Genomic DNA, 9,909 nt, shown 5'->3' with positions numbered 1-9,909 from the left:
GCGGGAGGAGCTCTTTGTCTTCGCCGTGGTGGTATAAATCGTTCATTCTTCATCGAGTTGTTCTCTCTAATCTGTAATTTAGTTCTTTTCTAAAATTACCTAGTGTATCAATTAGACTTTTAGAGCTCTTCATATAAGTGAGATGTGTCTACTTTTTTTTTCAAATAAACTACTGGATCAGACCATCAAGAAACAATTTTTCAGATGTTCTAGCTCATTGATGTGTTATCCTCTGGAATAAAGTTGTTTTGTTTCGTCACTAAAAAAAATTCTATTTAATCATGAAAGATTTTCAGAGAACTGAAAAGTTTGCTGTGTGTTCATAGAAGTCAATGATCTGATGAGATGCACAACTTGCCCTGGGGGCGACCACATCGACACTACTGCCGGTGCTGACGCCAGCCCAGACCAAGAGCTAGAAGGCGACCACCCCTGCCCTGGCTATGTGGATGACACATGACTGCTGCTGATGCATGTCTTTATTAAGGTGGTTCTGCCATCTCTAGGGAGGTAAATCCTTTCATCTAAATTTCTGCTTCTAGTGTTGATCTGTGCGTATTATGTTAGTTAGCTCTTCTATGAATTACAATATCGAATCAAACATTCTTATATTCTGTTTGTGACATGCAATTGCTTTTTGGGAAAGCACCTATATAATGGAAGAGATTTTCTTGGAGTAGTCCTGATGCAACCTGGGTGTCCTCATATTGGTTTCACATGTTTAAGTACTAGTCAAGTAGGTGCAAAGATATGAATCTAGACCTGATTTGGTGGGATGCATTTTGTGTTTTGTTTTGCAAAGCAGCCACATAATGGATCTGAGCTTGGTTCGGAGTTGTGACCATGTCCTGATCAAAACTGTATGTTGAATCATTGATTTAACATGTTTACATAATAGTGGCGGTACATCAGGGATTTGGACCTGATTTGGTTTTGCCCTTTATTTCCTTTCCATCTGCTCTTTATTTTCCCAGTAAAGTCAATCAACTGCTTTGTATATTTCTTTACAGTGAAGAGTTAAACTGCATGCATGGTGTGTGTGACTTGCTACAATATTAGACGCAACTAATTAATTTGGTCTTAGATTAAGTGGCAGGCTGAAATTTGATCTCAAGGATGGTGGTGCCGGATCATGTGAGGGTGAGGGGGCTTTCTGAGAGTGTCTTGAGGAGGGGTCCATCCATGGCCGCCAGATTGGTGGATGGGTACATTTCCGTGGTGCTGGCGACACGGTAGGCGATGGCCATGAAGAGGGCTCGGTGTGCTAGCGTGATGAATGGTGTAATTCTACAGGTGATTCCGATACTTCTAATGAACTTGGTGTTGAAAATGTTTGACATCTTGATATTGGATCATTCTATATGTAAACATAAAGAACTAAATTATGCATTGAATTACTCATGTCGATAATGAACTGATGTGCTTTAAAACCTGCATAACCCTCTTCTAAGTGTGGATATTTCCTTATCCATTTTTTCAACTTAATTCATTAACTCGTAACATCTCTTTTCGTTCAGTCCCAGTACACATGCATGATGTATACATGGTTTTCAAGGCGTAAGGCATCTTAGAGTGGCTTGCGAGCACTCTGCCACTTAAGCAACGACTAGGTGGGCGCTTTAGACGCCTAACCACCTAAAGCGGTCGATTTTTCAAGGTGGAGGAGGGGCTCCTTGACGCCTCAGCGTCTGCTAGGCGACGCCTTTAAAACCATGGATGTATATCATCCGAAAGAAAATATAACCTACCTTCTCTACTTATGTTAATGTATCTTGTATGACCACAACTCTTCCTTGTGAAATAAAAAAGCTACCTTCTCTAATTATGAAGTGAAGTTTCTGTTTCTACTTGCTATACTTTTTTGTAAATACGGTTTGCTTGCTATAGAAGCCACAAATACAAGAATTTTGACTCGATTTGGTACAGCCATGGATATGTTTTTCATCTACTTTGTATTTCCTTTTCTGCAAAGTTAATTATTTGTTGTAGGAAGCTTTCTCTAAACCTTGTGCATGTTCATTGCAAAGAAATGTTTCAAAAATAATAGCTAGTGGCACTCAGTTTCAGTAACGATGACATTGACCTTCCTTTTACCTTTGTAGCTGAATGTTTACAAGTAAATCTGAGTGTTTTGAAACAACAAATTAATTTGATCTCATTTTAAGTGGTAGGGCATGAAGAAGGTTTCCTCAAAGACGGCGGCCCCGGATTATGTGCAGCTGATGTTAGTCTGTTACACCACTGTTGCTGCTTGCACTCGAAGCGGCGATTGTGTGGTAATGGCTCCATCAACTTGGCATCCTCAAGGTAATGGGCCGGATCTTCCAATTTGGTGCGCTGCCTCCCTCTTGTTTGGCAGTAGGTTTTTATTCAAGTCGGATATATGGGGTTCATTGTATTTATCTTGACCAGCCCTATTAGTAGCATATGATAGTTGTCTTTATTGGTCTGTCATTTATGTACTCTCGGTGGGATCCTGGGAGTAGATTCATGTTTTTTTCTCTGCTCCAGTTTAGGACAAGTTTGATTCAATCTATATGCTCCAGTTTAGGACAAGTTTGATTCAATCTACATGCTCCAGTTATTGTATAATGCTTGAAATTATCTAGTATATGAAAACAAAGTATTACTCTATATTGAAAATCTTAGATTATCTGTTACGATCGTGTCATGGGCCAAATAGTTTGTTATTGTGTGAATAATTTAGTTAGTAATTGTCCTTCCATGCGTAAGATCAGAACCACATGTTCTGCATATATTCATGTATAACTCCGTTATGTAATTTGAAGTGTTAGACAATTTTCTGCCAAGTAATTTGGTATACCTTAAATATGAACAAGTAATTTGGTACACCTTAAATGTGAACATTGTTGATATAACTTTGATCTTGCATTTTGATTGTAAAATGTGTACATTTCTTACGAACTAAAGTTTTTGTTATAAAGTAGTATCATCAGTTACTGAAAGTTGTTTGGTCACTTGAGAAACTGCTAGCTACAACACAACACACAAGTACCACTCCAATTCATGCATCGTTTTGTTCCACTGATTTGTCTTATTGTTCGACTGAATCCGGAGGTGTGCACCCTCATGCAGCAACTTTTCATCAGCAAATTGGGGGATGTGCCACTCAGGGCATTTGACTTTGGTCTTATCCATGCATATTGTGACCAGGTCGTCCATCCAGATCTCTCCGTCTCTCTTGGGTTTCTCTGTGATGGTTAAACTCTTGTAGCTATGGTTAATCTTGGGCACTTGTGTATGCTCACTTTCATGGATGATATTGACCTTGATGTACCCTTATGTTGCCTTGATACTAATAGCCTGATAGCTTTTTCATTGTTATGCTAAATTGGTTGTGTGATCAGTACCCTGCGTAAATATCAATCCCGGGCTGTGCCATTGATTTTAGAAGTATCCTCTTCTCAATTTTCTAGGGATGGTTGTTGCTGGTCGGAAGCATTTATTTTTTGACATAGGTGTAATAACAATGGGAACTCCTGAAGCATAGAATTTGTGTTTACTACCCTTGTTCATGTGTTTAGCTGGCTATATGCATATTTGTTGTCTCGGATCAATTTGCTTTTGATCTTATCATGCTGGGAACCGCATTATGGTAGACATAGATAATTAGATAGAACAATGTAGAACTAACAGATAATTATCATTCTTTTTTTTTGTTATTTACCTATATATGGTATAGAATTGGAGTCCTTCAGTATTTTCTTACCAAATCTTACATAGCAGTAGTAGTTATGTGTAGGTTCTCGATTAATTGTTTTCACATATAAACAGTGGTGTCGGTTAAAGAGATGATCATAAGAAGAACATATTGATAGACTACATACATGACTGCAGTATGTGCTCTGTTAATGTACTGTGTGTTCTGGATTGCTGTGTGGATATTTGTCTCAGAAATGTTGCTGATTCGGTTTTGTCCCCTGTTCAGATCATCGGCTTCGCTTCGTGAGCGATGACGTTGATGGCATAGGAAGCGGCTGACACTGTAAGCATCATCCAGAACTCACAGTTTCCCTTCCCTTTATTTGAATTAGTGGCCTTGTCGTCTCAACAAGCTTCGATGTATGGATGGTTAACAGTGGTAAGTGACACGGTTGTCCTATTGTGCTTGGTGTCTCCTTTCTGGCAACAAGTAAAGGAGTTCAGCACAGGACATCTGTCCTTGCTCATGCTGAGCGTCAAGAACAACACTCAGGTTGGTGAAATCTCTTGAGACACTCAGCCTGGAGTTTCTTTTCTAATGTGCTACACCTCTGTTTGAATTTAAAACCTGCTGGTGTTTCCGTTCTGTGTGCATTGGCTGAAAACCCTATTGATCTAGTTGATGTGCAAGTGAACTGTAGTTTCATGATTTTGCCTCTGGTAATTTTGTTGTTCTATTTGTCTTGCAAAGTTAAATGCATCAGCCCATCATATCTGAGTAATTGGCATAAGTTTTGTGCAGCAGTTTGCCGATGAATCATATGTAAGGTCCTTCCATTAACTGAAAGTATGAAATTAACAATGCTGTAATCTCAAACCTCTCTTTGAATCATTCTCTTGAGTGCATTTTTTTGTTATAATCATGACCTTTTATTTTTGCGGTTGTGCTAAATTCTATTCTGGTTTGTCTCTTGGTCAGCTGTGAGATGCTCTTCGAGTTCTTGAACTGTTTGAAGAGCTTCACACGGCTCCTTCAGTATAAACAGATCCAAGGCAATGTCCCCCAACATCTGTGTTAGCATTCATAATTTAGCGTAAAGGTATTACCCTCTTTGAATGTCCTGTCCGCATATGATGAGCTCTCTCGCATGATAATCTCTTGCGCCTAGGCGACGCCTAGGCGGGCGCTTTGGATGCCTAGGCGCCTAAAGCGGCTGTTTTTACAAAGCGGAGGGGGAGCACCCTGACGCCTAGGCGTCACCTAGGCGACGACTAAGCGACGCTTTTTAAACCATGATTCAGAATTTGTGTTTGTGTTGCTGGGGATGCTGGCCTATGGTTGTTTGCGAGTGCAGTTCTTAACAAGTGCCCGAGACAGATCTGATGATGTGTTGTCATTGTGTAGATGAAGGATGGACGAGCCGGCAAGCCTCGTTCTGCCAGTGGTAGCTGAACGTGGCGCTGGAGCCGTACACAAACATAGTGTTTACTGTGGCGCTCATGTAGGGAAGATGCGGATGTAGAAATGGCAGTGGCATACATTCATCAGTCAGGAGCAGCAGCTGGATATGTGCCCTAATCCAGCAACAACAACAACAGCAACGGATAAGTGGAGTTGATGGTGGCCTAGAGGGATTTGATCGATGTATGGCTGTGCGTTCTGGCTTCTGGACTTGATCTTCAACTTGATAGATATGTTACATGTTGTTTGTCATGGTATCTTGTTAGCTAGATTTGTGTTTATTGACAGCTCCCCAAGACTATTTTTGATGGGTAACTGGTGTATTTTCTCCAAGAATATGTGTGATGTCGTTTTGTTAGTCAAGAATGGATGAGCTGACATGCCTCGCTCAATCAGTGGTAGCTGAACGCGAGCGGTACACCAACAAAGTGGTTACTGTTGTGCTCGTGTAATGGAGAAGCTGATGTAGAAATGGCAGGGACATACATCCATCGATCAGAGGAGCAGCAGCTGGATATGTACCCTGATGCAGCAGCAACAAGGGAGAGGTGGAGCTGAATAGCTGATGGTGTCTTGGAGGGGTTTTATTGATGTATGGTTGTGGGTCAAGGCTGGGCGGCCTTGATCTTGAACTTGATGGATATGTTACGTGTTGTTGGTCATGGTATCTATTTATATAGATTTGTGTTTATTGACAGCTCTCCCAGACTATCTTTTATGGCTAGCTGATGTATTTTCTCTAATCCCAGACTATCTTTTGTGTTTATTGACAGCTCTCCCAGACTATCTTTTATGACTATCTAATCGCCAGGCAGTATTTTGAGCTTAGCATGGTGGCTAGCTAGCTGGTTGTGTGGTGTTGTTAGTTTTTGCTCCGACCTCGAATCAACTCATGGACCTGATAGATGTGTATGTTTAGCTAGCCGATCCATGGTGGGTTTGTGTATGAAAAGAAGTCTGTAGGTAGATTGCCACACTTGAATGTATTTATTCATATCGAGATGACAAATAGAATGTGGTACAGATAACATATATGCTCGCTTGTGTATTCAGTGAATCTGAGTTTGCTTGCCTATCTATGATGGCGTGTTTGTCCCTGATTTATATACCTACACTTTCGTTTGTGTCCGATGCAACAACAGAGCGTAATATGATATTTTCATGGAAAGCCATGGAAAAAAATTTGGAAGGAAAAATTCTCTATTGAAAAGTTGCATTCACCATTTTTCGAAGCAGCACTTAGGAGTCAGAATCGAATGAACAAAGCGGGAAGGAAAAACGTTTACTATTCATCCAATTGGGCGCACATTAAATTGCTATTGGAAACAAAACATGGCGAGTATGTAAGGGCATCTCCAACGCGGGGACGCAAAACGCAAAACGGACAGCCCGCGCGTCCGTTTGGGTAAAAACATGACCCAACGCGCGGACCCAAATGCAAAACGGACAGCCCGCGCGGTCCGCCACGACCCAAAGTCGGACCAAATTTGGGAGCAATTTGGGGCGAGCCGGACGCGTGCGGACGTCTCTGGTCGTCCGCGCGTGTCCTCCCAAACCCCACATGGCAGCCACACTAGTTAATCCATCCAAACTCACACAGCCTTCTCTCTCCTCTGTTCTTCTCTTTCTTTTTCTGCCATGGATGTTGGCTTCGCTCCCCACCGGAATAGGGCTCGCCGGCCAACCACCGCCGTCGAGCTCGCGTGGAGGCTCCCCGCTAAACACAACCCCTTTTTTTTCGTTCATGCCGGAGGTCGCCGCGGCCTAAACGGAGCACATCGAGCCTGGCCGTGCCGCCGCCCGCGTTGAGGCAGGCCGCATCGCCGCCCGCGCCGCGCTGAGCCAGGCCGCCACGCGCCTCCACGCCGCCGCGAGCACCGGCCGCCACGCGCCTCCACGCCGCCGCGGGCGCCGGCCGCGCGAGCACGGGCCGTCGCGAGCCACCGCGGGCGCCGGCCGCGCTAGCACCTGCACGCCGAGCGCGTCGCGAGCCACGCCGCCGCGCGCCTTCACTACGCTTTGGTTGAGCTGTGCTGTGGCCGGACGCCGGGCGCCGGCCGCGCGAGCACCCGCACGCCGGGCGCGTCGCGAGCCACACCGCCCCGCGCCTCCACGCCGCTGTGGTTGAGCTGTGCTGTGGCCGAGCTGTACTGGACAACGTCCCCGCTCGCAGCAAAGCACCAAGCTCTAGCAGCTAGCAGCCGCGCGCGTAGGCAGCAGCAGCAGCCAGACATGCACGCACGAATCAGCACGAATCAGCGCCGACAACAGGGGGATCAGCTGCGCCTAGACTACTTCTTCGTCAACGACCTCAACAAGGAGCAGCGGCAGCGCCCGCAGCGGCGGACGGGGCCGTGCCCGCGTCGAGCTTGGGCGACGGACGGGCGTGGGCGGAGCTCGCCGCGCAGGGGCCAGGCCGCGCCGCACCTCGGGCCGCCTCTGCAGGGGCCAGGCCGCGCCAAGGAGGCCGCCCAGCTGCCGTGGGAGCGGCCGTGACAGGGGAGGTCGGCGGCGAGGAACGGGGCCGCGCCCGCGGAGAACGGGGCAGCGCCCGTGGCGAGGAGGGAGCGGATGGCGGAGGTCCTGGCCGCGCGGGGCTCGCCTCGCCATGGTCGCGCCGTCGCCGGGCTCGCCACGCACGCCCTGCCCTCGCCGGCCTCGCCTAGCCGCGCCACGCCCACGCCGTCGCCGGCCGCGCCACGCCCACGCCGTCGCCGGCCGCGCCGCGCCCACGCCGTTGCCCGGCCTCTGCCTCTGTTTGGTCTACTTTTCAGTTTGGGTCGTATGTGCGTTGGGGATTAAAAATGTAGCCGGACGTGTGTGGGTGTCCGGGTGACATCCGCGTGTCCGCGCGACGACCCAAACAACCCGAAAGGGACGTCCGTTTGGGTCGCGCGGTTGGAGATGCCCTAAGGCGCACATTAAGTTGCCATCAGGAATGAACGTGGTGAGACTCCCTTGAGATATGGAATCCAGACATTAATGAGGAGGCCGGCCATGTCGTAGTTAGCAACAACGCAACTGCTGCTACTCCTGGCAGCTGACCTCGCCCGTTCCGTATCGCCTTTGCCTCCAGCGCCGTTGCAATGGATCCTTGTGTATGTGTACTCTATATGTGATTTGTGAGTGACTCCTTGTGTATTTGTATAATTTTTTTGAACATATGTACATGGATAAATGTATGTTCCCATGTCGAAAACTGGAAATGAATCTTATTCAGAGAAACAATCATTTTACGCATTAAACATAAATCTGCAAATCTTTTTAGTAAGCTTATAAATAAGAGGACAATTTGGTGGCGAGCAAGAGCTAAGTAGCAAGGCATCTGTTAGGAATTGGTCAAGCTTCCGTGCCTATGATTAATGTGACTCCTCGTTCACCGGCTCCATGCATTGCTGTAAATTAAGTACGAAACAACTGCTTCGTTGTAGACCTTTGGTAGTAGACAAAGCAACTGCCTCATTATCATGGACGGAAGACCAATCGGTTACCACAGCTGAGGTGTTGTTGGAGGTGACAAGTCAGCAATCCGTGTGCTTCCTAGGTCTGAGCCGTCGATCCACTCGGATCATCTCCTTCCCACATCAAATTTCAAGCTGTGCACCCTCTCTTCCCTCCAAATTCTCTCTATAAATAGAGAACCTTGGTCACACACCGCGTGCGGGTTGCGTGTGTGACTTAGACTTTGACTTTGGCTTGTCGAGGAGAGGAGAGCAGTCACTCTGCGGGCGCCGTGGCCAGCCAGTGGAGATGGTGATGGCCATGTATGGCACCATGCGGAGGTACTTGGCGAGGAGAGGCCGGGTAGCGGTCCCTCCATATGTCTAGCGGCTGAGATCCAACGGGTTAGCTGGTCAATCCTCTCTTTCTTTTTGTTTCATGTATTGGTTCCATGAACAGTTTCTCCATGGATGAACGGATTTGTCATTTTGTATTGGTTTTCTTGATTCCTGTCGGGGCATACGCAGTTCCGGCGGCAGCATATGGTCACTTTCCTAAGTTTCCTCTACTAGTTTCTTATTAATTAAAGATATGATCAGTTTCCAGGTTAGTTTTCCTTACTTATATCTCCCAAGTTAGGTTGTAACCAGACTATATAATTCATTTCCATATAACTGAATAAAGCAAGAATGATATCAATCTAGTCTCATCCCCTTTTCTTCCCTCGCCTTGAGGCACGGCTGCCTTTCATGACACCGTCGCACCTCTTGGGTCCAGGGCCACACTACACACACGTCAGGCCATAAGGCAATTATCCACTCTTTGAACATTAACCCAACACGCCATCTTAGTCGTCAGTGGTGTAGCGTCGTCATCACAGGTTTAAAGTACTAACATCCCGCGGCTTCTCAAAACTGAAATCTGCACACAAACACACACGCACACGCACGCATGCACAGATACACACACACAATGTAAATGAATTCAGATTGCTTGCTTGGCTAGCATTTTGAAGTGGGGTATCAACATACAGCTTGACAAAAAAATGTTGTTAATACGGAGTTAAGATTTTTTTACAAAAATATAATAGCTCCTTCTGGCGGCAGCATATGGACCATATGGTCACTTTCCTAAGTTTCCTCTACTAGTGACAGGCTCCCAGCAAGCCGAAACAGCGATTTAGCCTTGAGGCAGAACAAGGGTAGGCAATAGCATGATTGTTTGCACAGTGTTATCAGGGGATGGCAGCATGGCCATCGATCTCCATTCATCAAACTAGTGAAAATCCTTAATATGTCTTGAAAAACACACAAGTAAACTCTTCTGAGGACGGAGGGAGTACT

Source organism: Lolium rigidum, chromosome 3 (assembly GCF_022539505.1).
Source record: "Lolium rigidum isolate FL_2022 chromosome 3, APGP_CSIRO_Lrig_0.1, whole genome shotgun sequence".
NCBI lineage: Eukaryota > Viridiplantae > Streptophyta > Magnoliopsida > Poales > Poaceae > Lolium > Lolium rigidum.
Note: the sequence above shows the minus strand (reverse complement) of the source record.